The sequence below is a fragment of the Lynx rufus genome, unplaced genomic scaffold (genome assembly GCF_022079265.1).
Source record: "Lynx rufus isolate CCGP_SWC_20201006 ecotype Redwood Valley unplaced genomic scaffold, mLynRuf1.p SCAF_8, whole genome shotgun sequence".
NCBI classification, from domain to species: domain Eukaryota; kingdom Metazoa; phylum Chordata; class Mammalia; order Carnivora; family Felidae; genus Lynx; species Lynx rufus.
The window spans coordinates 102,106,839-102,121,304 of NW_025814896.1; the positions used below are offsets into that span (position 1 = coordinate 102,106,839).

The 14,466-nt window shown below is 43.4% G+C and overlaps 1 protein-coding gene and 1 pseudogene across 3 annotated transcripts in view; one reads left to right on the plus strand and one right to left on the minus strand.

The window, feature by feature from the left end:
- The first annotated feature begins 252 nt into the window (after positions 1-252).
- Positions 253-14,466, plus strand: part of TEX37 (testis expressed 37) — a 45,779-nt gene continuing 31,565 nt past the window's right edge. The window contains exons 1-3 of one of the 3 annotated variants that reach the window (XR_006960212.1): positions 377-464; positions 1,839-2,090; positions 2,455-2,493. The gene's annotated coding sequence lies outside the window, so the exon portion shown is untranslated. Of the gene's footprint in view, positions 465-1,838; positions 2,091-2,454; positions 2,494-14,466 lie in introns of those variants that run through there. The other 2 variants (XR_006960213.1, XM_047068702.1) reach the window with 2 other exon arrangements.
- LOC124504512 (uncharacterized) lies at positions 9,405-9,522 on the minus strand (annotated as a pseudogene).

Consider the following 14,466-nt stretch of genomic DNA (forward strand, 5'->3'; position numbering starts at 1 on the left):
GTCCTTGGAGGAAAACCATTTGAAAATAAGGCTGGTAACCTCAGCCTGATGCATCTGATGACGCTTTTGTTCTCTCCGTTGAGTCGCGTCTGACAGAGCATTCGAATTGCAGCTGCTTGAAAATAGGCAGTGTGCCTGCTTCCGAGCCTGTGAAAACGCGTCTCGGTGTCACTGTGTTTTCTAGTCTTGTGTGGCAAGAGGGGTAGATCTGAAAAAGAGAAGTAATTCCAAGTTTAGAGAAGGTGGTGGGGCAAAGCAGAAGGACGACGGCTAGAAGCACCGGCCTCAGATGGTTTATTTACACACCAAAGCCGTCTTTCCAGTGGCAGCGTTCCGCATTTCCAGAAGAAACTCAGATCAGAGGCTTGGCTGGATCGCGCCTCCAGACTTGAAGGAACAGGAGCTGACGCTATGCTCTTCACACTGCGCAGAGGAACCTGGCCTGAGCCCAAGGCCTTTGTCAGGTGCGCTTTCTCTATTGTTCCCCAAATGGCGAGGGATTAAGATGAGGGGGTTGGAGTGGCAATTTTTTTCTGACTCTTCCTAAGCCAGAAGAGACACTTTTCTTAGAGAGCTGTGGGAAGGAATGCAGACTGCTGAGTGCTTTGGGGAGCTTGTTTCCAAACACCTGGGGTGTGTGTGTAATCCGCACTTGAAAACAGCTGACTTCTGCTTCCTCCAAGCCACCTCCCGCCCCTCCCTTCCCTTCACCACTGCTCTTCCTCCAGCCTCCAAAGCCCCGCTCTTTGAGTCTTAGGACTAGAAGGAGCCCCACCGCTCACAGCTACAAGTGGGGTGCGACCTCCTTTATTTAGGCGAACCGGCTAGCTTTGCCGCCCTCCATCCCAACCACTGAGGTTGCAAGTAAGGGAGAGAGTTGGATTTTCAAAATGATCTGTGCCTGGCTCTTAGCCTCTTATGCAAATGTGCGCCGCAGGCTTCTGGGAGGTTAGGACACCTCTGGTGTTGGTATGGTTGATTATTCATCAGCACCTTTGAGCCCTCAGAGAAAGGCCCTATAGAAATACAGAGAACAGAAGGTGGCTCCTCGAACTGCACCTGGCCCCGCTTTATTGGTCAACTTACTCCCTCAGAAGTCCTGAGAGCCAGAATAGAAATTACCATATTGCACAAGATTCTTTTTTTTTTTTAAGATTTTAATTTTAAGTAATCTCTACACCCACTGTGGGGCTCGAACCCACGACCCCCAGACCAAGAGTTGCATGTCCCACTGACTGAGCCAGCTGGGTGCTCCTACACAAGCATCATTTTAAATTTATTATTTTCTTTTATTTTTAATATATACTTTTAAAGTTTATATGTTTATCCTGAGAGAGAGAGGGAGAGGGAGAACGAGTGGGGGAAGGGCAGAGAGTGGGGGACAGAGGATCCAAAGTGGGCTCTGTGCTGACAGCAGACAGCCTGATGCAGGGCTTGAACTCACGAACCATGCATGAGATCGTGACCTGAGCCGAAGTCGGATGCTTAACCGACTGAGCCACCCAGGTGCCCCTGAATTTTTAAATTTAGGGAATTTTCCCCTCTCAATTTGGGTTTGGTGGGCTAGGTACTCAAATAAATCTCCTGTACAGCTGACTTGTCTGTAAGCCCTAAGAAATAATAGCTGCCAACAGCGCTGCTCAGAGATTTAAAGCTGCCCGAAAAGGTTTTTTTAAACTTCTCAGAAACAAAACTGGTTCTGTGAGTAGCATGTAAAGGATTAGAATCAGTCCCGCTTCCGAGAGAAGTAAATCAAGCAGGACACCGGACTGGTCAGCTGCACTCTGTCCACAGTGTGCAAAAAAACAATTAAAAATTGTTTAATGCTCCTCGTCCAGCTCTGGAATCCCAGCCCGTGTGGCACCGGTGATCGCCTGCGGGGACCCCTTCTCTCCGTGATCAGCACGTTCACGGAGGGCAAGGGCTGTGGCTGCTGTGTCCCCTGCTCCAACGTGGAGTCTAACACACTGACCGCTTGCTGAGTAAATGCTTGCTGGTGCGTCTTGTTATTAATCGGTGAGAGGGTCTGACGACGCCGTACCTCCGCAAGTGTGTTCATTTAGCTTCTTAAAAATCTGCTGCTGTGAAAGGTAAGCTGTGTTTATTTCGAATCTCAAGCTTACCCCTGAAGGAGTCTGTAACTGATGACGGCACTGAAGGCTGTAGCTTGCTTTTGTTCTGCTGTTTCCACCTACGAAATAGGCAGGATGGCTGATCTGATGATGGCCTCTTCTGTGGCGGGTTGTGGGCTTTCTGTAGGAAATGGGCGTGTTCAGATGGTGCGGGAAAATTGCATATTCTCGACCATTCCTACACTCTTGCATCTATAAATCCAGCGTCTCTTTGCCATAAAGATTTTATATAAAATGGGGAGTATCGAAACCATTTTTCTGTTCATATAAGTCCAGGTTTGCATTTTATTTATCTATTTATTTTTTTATTATTATCTTTTAGTAATCTTTACACCCAACGTGGGGCTTGAACTTACGACACCAAAATCAAGAGTCACATGCTCTTCTGACTGAGCCAGCCAGACGCCCCTCTCGGTTGGCATTTTAAAACAGATTTCTAAATACATACTTTCAATAAATATAAAAGCTCTACTCAGTTAAGTCACTACTTTGTATTATATTCCAGTGCATAAATAAGATTAATCCTAGACAGTAAGTCTTAAAATGCTTAGGAAGAAACAACTGAAATGTAAATAATGCAGGACTTTGCCACGGTTTGTGTTTCGAGCCCCGAGATCCTAGCAACGGGATGCGGTAGGGTTACAGGATTCAAATCTAATTATTAATTGAGTTGGAAAAATAACTACTTGGAAAGAGAAAATGTCATTGCTGGAAAAAAAAATAACATGCTATCCAGCGGTTCTCTCTTACCAAGCAGATATATTAAGAGTACAGCTGCCCCTTGAACGACATGGGTTTGAACTACACACATCCACTTACATGCGGATTTTCCCAGTAAATACAGTACAGTGCTGTAAAATGTATTTTCTCTTTCTTATGATTTCCTTAATAACATTTTCTTCTCTGTAGCTTACTTTATTATAAGAATACAGCATATAATACAGATAGCATACAAAATATGTGTTAATTGACTATTTGGGTTATTGGTAATAATCAACAGTAGGCTATTAGTACTTTACAAGAGGCTATTAGTTGTTAAGCTTTGGGGGAGTCCAAAGTTACTCATGGATGGGAATGCAAACTGGTGCAGCCACTCTGGAGAACAGTATGGAGGTTCCTCAAAAAGTTAAAAATAGAACTACCCTATGACCCAGCAATTGCACTACTAGGTATTTATCCAAGGGATACAGGAGTGCTGATTCGAAGGGGCACGTGCACCCTGATGTTCATAGCAGCACTATCGACAATAGCTGAAGTATGGAAAGAGCCCAAATGTCCATCAACAGATGAATGACTAAAGAAGATGTGCCGTATATATATATATATATATATATATATATATATATATATATATGAACAATAAATGACCCGCCAGGGCACACTATCACAGAATTTTAGCGTTAGGAATGGAGAGAATATTCTGAAAGATGATAGAGTAAAAGTTAGAAGTCACACACACAGGATTCCATAAGACTGCAGTAATAACTGGTCAATAGGGGAAGATACATGGAAGTGTCTTCAAAATTCAGAGGGATATGATGTGGATGAGCGAGAATGTATTATGCTGAGAGAAATAAGTCAATTAGAGAGAGACAAATACCATATAATTTCACTCATATGCAGAATTGAAGAAACAAAACAGATGAACATATGGGCAGTTGGGGGGCGGGGGAGAGAAGAGAGGGAAACAAGCCACAAGAGACTCTTAACCACAGAGAACAAACTGAGGGTTGATGGAGGGAGGTGGGTGGGAGATGGGCTAGATGGGTGATGGATACTAAGGAGGGCACTTGTGATGAGCACTGGGGGTTGTATGTAAGTGATGAATCACTGAATCCTGCTCCTGAAACCAATACTGCACTGTGTGTGAACCAAAATTTAAACTAAAAAAGGAAAAAAATAAATTGGTACATTTCTACTGGAAAATGTTATGACTATACCTAGCAATATCTTCATAGCTCTTGTCCTGGAATCCCACTTATGTTCCTAGAGAATAATTTAGCAGAAGCAAAAATAAATGAGTAAGTAAACGCATAAAGAGCCATGTTTTTGAAAAAAAAAAAATTCAAAGGGATAACAAAAAAAGGAGAAACAACACAAGAACCCATTAGCTGATGAATGGATAAATAGAAGTGGTATAGCAATGCAAGGGACCTTGTCTGGCAGTAAAAAGGAATGAAATACTGTTACTTGCTACAACATGGATGACGTTGCAGGCATGATGCTCAGAGACTACATGTTGTAGGACTCCATTTATATGGGGGGAATGGGGAGTGACTGCTAATGGATACAGAGTTTCTTCGGGGGCAACGAAAATGCTTTCCACTGGATTCTCAGGGCTAATCACTGTTCCAATTTGATGGTTTTATCATCATACTCATTTGATCTACTCATTTGACCATTATCACTTGGTGGCTTTGCATGCTAACATCTCTTCAAGAATCATCAGACTAAATGGAAATGTCCTTTGGAATGGGTACACTTTATTATTAGCTAACACATCGGTTAGTTAATCCTTTACTAGAGTTTAGCTGCCTGGGGGCATGGGAGAATCTCTCAGACCCAAGCTTGCCAGTCAGGGATGCTTGTACCTACCCACCTGTCCTTCAAAGACCAATGACGAGTGGTGGGAACGAGTCTTCTCAGGTGGCTGAGACATGAGGTGACGGGGAAAGCGCTCAGCTCTCCCTGCAGTGGAGACAACAAAGAGGAGAATATTTCTTTTATTTATCTGCACCTGCAAAGACATTTAAAGAATCGTTTGATTCATATATCTACCCATCATTCTGCTGGCCACCCCCTGGATGCAGGTACAGTGCCAGATGCAGGAGTAGAGAGACTAGAATAAGCTATCGCCTGCTCCCGGGAGCTCTTGATCTCTTGAGCAAAGTATGGGGATGCTTGAGACATAGTTCCTCATAGTATTTTTGTTCCTCATATTTTTGCCAAACTTGGCCTATTCCTGTAAGAATAGATCGCCCTTCCTCACCTCTACCCCTTTGGTGTCATTAATTGAAAATTAAGTCAGCTTCTTGTTTCATAGTAAAATATGTGGCATGGAAGGATTACCTGGCTGTGACGCTGTGCCCCTCCAACTGTCTGGGGTGACCCATCCCTGTAGGCTGGCTAAGTCTGCATCAGTCAAAAACTATCCATCAAGCTGCTTCTATGGAATAAGACTGACGAGGTCCCTTCGCTCCGGCTGGGGGAGGAGGGAGGTGAAGTGAGGGCTACTTTGGATAGAATGAGCAAGGGCAGACCTCTCTCAAGGATGAGCATGAGACAGCCAGGCTATGAGCTGGAGAACAAGTATTTTCCACCACACCGCACTGGAGGCAGGCATTATCAGTCCAGCCTCACAAGGGAGGAGTCCCGCCCCCAGAAGATGAGGAGCTCATCTCGGGTCCTGCAGCCTTCAGCTGGCAAAATAGACATTCACCTTCTCTTTCTCCCCCTCCACGCTAGCCATTCTCTCTCCACCACCCCCGTGTCAGCTGGAAGTGAAACAGCAGAGGACCATGAAGTCGGATTAGGGAGGGAGAGAGAGCCAAGTTGAATGTTAAAGAACAAGAGGGAAGTGGCGCAGTGGAACAGGATGGGGTCATAAGCAGGGTTCCTCTTGCTTCTCTGCTGTTCTCTGGTCATTTTCCTTAAACACTGCACGTCTCCAAAGAATGGAGTCTTATTCTTGCCCCAAGAGAAAGCTTGAACAAAACACTGGACTGAGTTTTGGACATCAGAGAAGTGTGTGGGAATCTCCCCTGCCCAAGCTTGCCGGCCAAGAATGCTTGTATCTCCTTACCTGTCCTTCAAAGGCCAATGACAGGTGGTGGAAACTGGTCTGTTCAGGTGGCCGACGAGAGGGCAGGGGGGCGGGGGGACACCCACCTCTCTCTGCACAGGAGGTAACAGATAGGATGGGTTCCCATGTTGTGCCTGCAAACATTAACGCACATTCATAAAAAACTGGGCTTTCACAAAGCATGAGGCCCTCAGTCTGTCATCAGCCAGGCTGGGAAACTGGGGTCCCACCTGAGCCATCCTTCTTCTTCAGGACACTTCACCAACCAGGCCTCTGAGAACCATAAATAAAGATCACTGCGAATGGCTTTTCTGTCTGACCCTTTAACCTGAAATAAAAATAAAGCTTGGAGAATGTAATCCTGACTCAAGTCTCCTTCGTGGGCTCCTCCTTCCCTTACCTGTTGACAGGTGCCTGCCAGACCTCACAGTTACCTTTGATTTAGCCGTAATGGCATCTCCACACTTAGCTGAGGTCTGCCCTGTAATCCTTCCCAAAGCTTAAGTCAATTTATATGGTAACCTGAGAGCCATTTCTTGCTTCCAGATGATGTCACTGTCTGTTAACACCTACTGGAATGATCACCATACTCATGCTCAGGGCAATGGAACAGATTACTCTCGAAGCCAGAGCTGGGCTAAAACAAATGTTCAACAAGTTTTCAAAATAGAAAAAGAAGCTTTATTCCCATATGCCTTTTTGTAAACTCCTCCGATATCACAGTACTTATTTTCAGAGAGCCAAGAGTGGTTTTTCCGAATCAAAAATCTGCACCTGAGAAGTTGACGTGTGTTTACGGAGAAAAAGGTGGCAAATCTGAGACTGGAGCAGAAGAGCATAGACGTAAGGATCAAAACCTCCAGATGAATTTTAAACCATATATTTTGCTCCGTTTGAACCCTGAAATGAGTTTGCATCAATAAAAGTTAGCCCCAGCATTTGTTTGCTTGAGCACAGTTCTGGGTGCAAAGGGGTCTTAAGTTTCTTTGTTCCCGACTTCTTTGGGGTCATGGAGTGAACAAGGTAACAGTGTCTTTGCGTTAACCAGCATCTGCTAACCACAGCAAAATTAGGACCGTTTTGTTACGGGACAGATGGCCTATGTGGGTTAAGCGGTGGACAGAGAGCTGTGTTTGTGTGTGTTCACATTTCGCTTTGTTCTAAATGTATGGAAATGATTAAAATAAAGCGTCTTTGGCTTTAGATTTTATGAATAGGGGTGCCTGGGTGACTCAGTTGGTTAAGTGTCCAACTCCCTTGGCTCAGGCGATGATCTCCTAGTTTGTGAGTTCAAGCCCTGAGTTGGGCTCCACGTGACAGTTTACTAGACTCCATTTTACACAAAATTTTTGTATAAGCATCAGCTATATTTTACTAACTGACTGTACCTCTTCTTACCAACCTCCAATTGAACTCAGATCCATTCTTCCAAAATCCCAGTTCCCAGGGGCGCTCGGGTGGCTCAATCAGCTAGGCATCTGACTCGATTTGGGCTCAGGTCATGATCTCATGGTTTGTGAGTTCGAACACCACATCGGGCTCTGTGCTGACAGTGCAGAGTCTGCTTGGAATTCTCTCTCTCTCTTCCTCTCTCTCTGCCTCTTCCCCGCTTTCTCTGCCTCAAATAAACAAACTTTAAAAAAAAAAAAAGTAAATTTTATGAATACGTCGGATGCCTGGGTGGCTCACTGGTTCAGCGTCTCACTCAATTTTGGCTCAGGTCATGATCCCAGGGATGTAGGATCAAGCCCTGCATTGGGTTCCACACCGAGCTGGGAGACTGCTGGAGATTCTCTCTCTCCCTCCCCTTCTGCCCCTCTCCCGTGCTTGCACGCTCTCTCTCTAAAACAAATAAAAGTTAAAAACCTTAAATGTTGTGAATATATCAATGTTCTCTTTCCCCACTGTATGATTTTCCTATTGCTGCTGTAGTAAGTTACTACAAACTTAGTGACTTAAAGCAATATAAATGTATAGTGCCAGGGATCAGAAATCTGAAGTTTTCAGAGGAGGATCTGTTTCCTTGCCTTCCCCAGCTTCTAGCGGTCACCTGCTTTCCTAGGCTTGTAGTCCCTTCCCTCTGTGTTCAAACATGTCACTCCAACCTCTGCTTCTGTCCTCGCTGCTTTTTCTGACTCTGACCCTCCAGCCTCCCTCTTAAAAGCACCTTTGTGATTCCATTGCACCCGCCCTGATAATCCAGGATAATCTCCCATCACGAGATCCTTAATTTAATCACACTCGCAAAGCCCCTTTTGCCATATAAAGTAGCATAGTCCCAAATCCCAGGGATTAGAACACCAGGCATCTTGAAAAGGCATTCTCCAGCCTACCATGCCCACTTTCACAAGTGTTTCCAAACGTGGGAGCTGGAAGTCCTTGCTAAGATGCAGATGAAGAGCCATTCGCACACCCAGAGTGTGCCCCTCACCCCAGCTCACTCCACGAGAGAGCTTTTGTGTCTATCCCTGGGCCCAAAGCCTTCTCCACAAGGGGTCATGGCTTCTCTGCCTCTTGCTTTGAGGTGGCTGAAAGGGCATTGGACTTGGTGCGACTTTAAACAAGACTGTTTAACATCTCTGAGGGCAGTTTCATTGGGTGTAAAAGGGAAAAGGGAAATCACACACACTTCTCATGGTGCTCGAGGGGTGAATGAGGTCAGTGCTGGAAGCACTTCATAAACTGTAAAGATTTTGTAGGCATATCCTCCAGCAGGACTCATTTTAAGGTATAAATTATGTAGCCAAGAGATCGTTAGAGGAAGAAGAGACTTGAGATCCAGTGTTCCAAACCCTTGTGACAGATGTGACATCTGGGGCTCATATGGCTTCACATGCCTGTCACGAAGCTCGTTACTGGGTAGGCCACGATTAGTTCCATGTTCTTTCCATTGTCAACCCAATGGAACGGTAACGTGTTCCACTCAGTACACGGTGGGCCATCCACTGGGCTTTTCTACTCAGGTCTGTCCAGAGTCTCCCATCCACTGTCACCACTAATTCTCGAGTCTATAGCTCTCTTCTCTATGTCTCACACCTGATGTTTGTTCAGTCCTCTCTTTTCCAGCATCTACTTCGACTGTTGCTGGTCTTTTTGTTTGTTTGTTTGTTTATTTACTTACATTTGAAAGAGGCAGAGAGACCAGGAGCAGGGGAGGGAGGGAGGGAGACAGAAAGAGAGAGAGTCCCAAACAGGCTCTGTACTCAACACAGAGCCCAATGTGGGGCTCCATCCCATGAACCATGGGATCATGACCTGAACAGAAATCAAGAGTCAAATCCTCAACTGACTGAGCCACACAGGTGCCCTTTACTGTTTTAAACACTTACTGATTTCTTGTTTTGCGCCATCTTCTAGTTTCTTCAATATAAGCTGAGGTCATTGACTCAGACAGATTATTTGATGGAATACGGGATGCTCAATTAAATTTTAATTTCAAATAAATTTTTAGCGTAAGCATATCTCAAATATTTCATGGGACATGTCTATAGTAAATAACATTTCATTCTTTATCTGAAATTCAAATTCAGCTGGGTATCCTCTTTTTTAGTAACAAACTATAGACATGATCCCTGAAAGTATAGTCTTTATTCTGTAATTTTTTTTGAGACCTGTCTCCATTTCTAATAGAATTATTTGTAAAAAATTTTTAAACGTTTATTTTTGAGAGAGAGACAGAGCTTGAACAGGGGAGGGGCAGAGAGAGAGGGAGACACGGAATCTGAAGACACAGAATCTCCAAGCTCTGAGCTTAGGGTACAGAGCCTGATGCAGGACTCGAACCCACAAACTGTGATATTATAGCCTGAGCTGAAGTTGGATGTTTAACCAACTGAGCCACCCATGTGCCCCTCTACTAGAATTATTTAATGTTATAAATTTCTCTCTAAACTTTATCTGCATTACACAAATTTTGATGTTGCCTTTCCATTTTCATTCAGTTATAAGACCCTTTTTAATTTCCCTTTATATTTCTTTTTGGGTTATTTAAAAGTATGTTACTTAGTTTTCAAATACTTGGAGACTTTCCAGAGATACTTGATTTTATTTCTAATTTAATTCTATTGTGTGCAGAGAACATGCTTTGTATGATTTTAATCCTTTTAAATTTATTGAAACTTGTTTATGGCCCAGAACGTAGTCCACCATGGCAAATGTTCCACGAACACTTGAATTTGAAAAGAATGTATATTTTGCCATTGATGGATAGAGAGTTCTAAAATGCCAATTCAGTCAAGTGATGGATCATTGACCAAGTCTTCTTACTGATTTTTCACTCTACTTGTTCTAAAATATTGATAGAGGCACATTGAAATCTCTAACTTCAGCTGTAGATTCATCTATTTCTCCTTATAGTTCTCTTGGTTTTTGTTTTTGTTTTGAAGCTCTGATATTCGATGCATAAACATTTAGGATTGTCCTGCCTTCTTGATGAATTGACCATTTCATCGTTATAAAATGAGTCTCTTCCCTGGATTCTGAAATCTTCATTGTCTGATGTTAATACAACCATACCAACTTTTTCTTTTTTAGTGTTAGCATGGTATGTGTTTTTCCATACTTTCATTTTATTGTATATTTATATTTAAAATGCGTTTCTTATAGGCAACATCTAGTTGCTTTTTATTCAATCTGATAGTTTCTGGCTTTTAATTGTGATGTTTAGGTGGTTTTCTTGTGTTTACATGTCAGACATTTAAAGTAGCTCTTTTGCAGGGCGCCTGGGTGGCTCAGTCACCTAAGCATCGGACTTCAGCTCAGGTCATGATCTCATGGTTCTTGAGTCCGAGCCTCGCATCGGGCTCTGTGCTGACAGCTCAGAGCCTGGAGCCTGCATACGATTCTGTGTCTCCCTCTCACTCTGCTCCTCCCCCGCTTGCACTCTGTCTGTCTCTGTCTCTCTCAAAAATAAATAAATAAATAAATAAAGTAGCTCTTTTGCTTGAAAGAAGGAATACCAGTATACACAGATTGAGCAGAAGTGCTGACCTTACGTGCTATAAAAAAAAAAAAAAAAATGTTTTCAAGAGCTACATTTCATTCATGATGGATGTATTCACTTGCATTTGTGTTTAAATGTAAACCAATACAAAAATCATCAGGTTTTTAAATTTAGGTTCCTGGGTCCCACTCCCAAAGAGTATGATCGGGGTCTGGGTCTGGTCCTGGAGCTTGTACCATAGGACACAAACCGTGCAGCTCTGCCATCACCATGGTAACACCGCCAGCGCAGTAAGTTCTCAGATCACAGCTGGAGGAACACTGTGTGCAAAGCAGCCAGGTTCACTGGATGTACCATCATCTGTTTTTCTTTTTCTTTTCTTTTCTTTTCTTTTCTTTTTTTTTTTTTTTTTTAGGTTATCAAAAGTAGTAAACAAATATTTTGGAGTTTGCCTTCCCATTCCCAGCTGTGAGACAGCATGAGCCGATTACCATTTAAGTCAAGCCAATTTCCAGTGACATAAGTTGAGTCCTTTAGGGAGGCAGATTTCTTCTTCAGGGCTAGATCGCCATCCTTTAGTAGAACCTGTATTACCAAGAAATGAAAGAGAAGAAAGCAGCTACTCAAATGAAATCTGAGTTTAATGAAGACGAAAGGTTTTGGTGATTTATTTAATTGCAACAATAAGAGCATATATATCGTGGAAAAGTGTCCTACATTTGCCAGTCATCTGTTTTGAAACTTTCTGTTGTTGTTGTTGTCGTGATTGTTGGTGGTGGTGGTGGTAGAGAAAAATCACACTCTGGAGTGTTCCTTCTCACCTCTCCCCTATCATGGCTCTTGCCCATTTTTCGGGACCAGCCCAAGCAAGTCCTTTTCTACAATTCTGCCTCTCAGACTCACTATAAAGCTAGAGTTGATTACGCAGATTCGTCACTTGGTCAATTGATTTTCAGCCGCCTTCTGGGCCCATGACATCACAACAAACCAACTTTGGAAGCCAGATGTCAAATGAGGAGAAGAAATTATAACCTGGGCCCATAAAGGAAAAAAAGTATTGGTTCCCTGGGTGCTGGGATGGGTGGGAAATCCCACCTGCCAGATCAGGTGCTGAGAAGGAGTAACAGGTATGAGGAGAGAGTACCACCGAATGCAGAGCACTAAAGATTAAAAGAAATGTTTTTCCTTGTGCTAGTACCCATGTATGTAAATAAATTCAGTAAGTGTTTATTTAATATTCTAGCAGCAAAAAAAAAAAAAAAAATCATTTAGCATCTCCCATACCAGGAAATCTCTACCAGAGTCTCAGACTCTTCAGCGCAGGAGTCAGGCACATGAGCAGACCATGCAGCAAAAATCTGGGGGAAACCAGAAGAGGCTTCTGAGGAAGGTGGCCTAGGAGCTGGGCGGCCACCAAAGGAAGAATGGGCATTTCTGACGGGGATTTTTGTGGGGGTGGATGGAAGTGGCAGATGAGGTTGCAAAGGTTGGATTGGGACTCAACCAAGAAGGGCCTTAGATGTCAGAAGTTTAAAATTCCTAAGAAGCCAGGATCTTCCAGGTTGACCGTGGGACCTCAGCTCATCCAGGGCCCACAGGGAACCATGCAGAGACACAGACACAGTATCTTGCATCGTGTAGCAATTAGATTTGCATTTGATTTTTGTTGTCATTGTTTTAATGCGTGTTGAGGTTTCTAGACCGTTTGACCAACGATGGGCAGTGATCCGTGCACAAACTGAGTGGTGCAAGAAGACAGATCACTGAGAGAGGGGCTCTGTTTATCCACAAATACCTTGACAACTTGCAGTGATGGAAAAGGAGACACAGACAAAATGTCATGTGGAATAGGGCAACAGTCAGATTGGCAATGCTTCCCTTACCTGTCTCAACTTTGTTCTTTCCCTGGCGTTATTTCTGCAGCCTGGGATCGCTCATATTTCATGCGAATGACACCAATGCAGAGATCTTCTCAAAGTATTACTTTCAGCACGTGTTTATGTGCCATCGAATATAATCTAGGCAGTTTCAACTCTATGCAGGAACGAACACCGGAAGAGAAGTAGGGATATTGGAATTTCCAAACTGGATCCCTAAAATATGTGCCTCTCTGTGGCATCTCCCCAGCTGCCATCTAAAACCATGCCTGGCCCCTTTTTCATCCTCCTATAACTTCTTATGTCTCACAAATAATATAGCTGCCCAATAATCAATAGTAAAGGACTTCTTGTGGTGGTGGTTTGGATGTATACCTGATATTAGGATACTTCTCATAAAAATATAAAATAACAAAGACTATGGAAGAGAATATAGGCAGAATAGAGGCTTGCCTGTTTTAAATATCGGTTCAGATGATCCGTGAATTGTTTCTTCCATTATTATTGTTTTCTTTTTTCTTAAGTAAGCTCTACACCCAATGTGAGGTTTGAATTCACGACCCCAAGATCAAGAGTCATGCATTCTACTAACTCAGTCAGCCGGGTGCCCCTGAACTGTTTTCTTTTAAGATAAAGTTTATAGGGGTGCCTGGGTGACTCAGTCGGTTGAGCGTCCAACTCTTGATCTCAGCTCAGGTCATGATCATGGTATTGTGGGATCAAAGCCTGCGTTGGACTCCATGCTGAGTGTGGAGCCTGCTTGAGATTCTCTCTCTCTCCCTCTCCCCCTCTCCCCCTCTCGTGCTCTCGCGCACGCTCTAAAATATAAATAAATAAATAAATAAATAAATAAATAAATAAATAAATAAAGTTTATAAAATGAAATATTACAGGGGCACCTGGGTGGTTCAGTTGGTTAAGTGTCCAACTTCAGCTCAGGTCATGATCTTGCGGTTCGTGACTTCCAGCCCTTTGTCAGGCTCTGTGCTGACAGCTCGGAGCCTGGAGCCTGCTTCGGATTCTATGTCTCCCTCCCTCTCTGTCCCTCCCCCGATCTTGCTCTGTCTCTTTCTCTCAAAAATAAATAAACATTAAAAAAAGAAAATTTTAAATGAAATGTTATAAACTAACACATACACAGTATAGAAAACTTAGGAAATACTCAAATGTTGAAAGAAAAGAAATAGTACATAGTTCCACCAATCTAATACATCTGTCGTTCACATTTTGCTGATTTCCTTTCGGGCTTTTTCTTTACGCACAGTTCTGATCTATTTCTTAAATAAGAAAATGAGCTTCTGTCAAAGTGTCAGGGGAGCACATGGAATCTCTGAGAATTACTTTTTAAGTGGGAGAAAGTTTGAAACACTCTTAAGCCTGATGTCACCCAACTTCTGGATCTGTCAATAGAAACCCTTTGCTATCCGGAAGCTTTAAGGTGAAAATGAATTTGGTCCTGCATTTCCTTAGCCAGCACTGAGCCCCTCTTCTGTGGTCTGCACGGTGCTAGGCACAAGGTCACTTAAAAACCACCGAGTTCTCCAGGTGGCTGGGTGAGCAAAACAGGACGATGCGCTGAGTCAGAACTTGTAAAAGCCGTGAAATTCCGAAGTGTCCATTAGTGACAGACGCTAGCTGACAGAGGATTTGCGTGAGGACAAGGACAGTGACCAAGTCTGGAAGATAAATGGAAGCCATGGAGAGAAAATGACT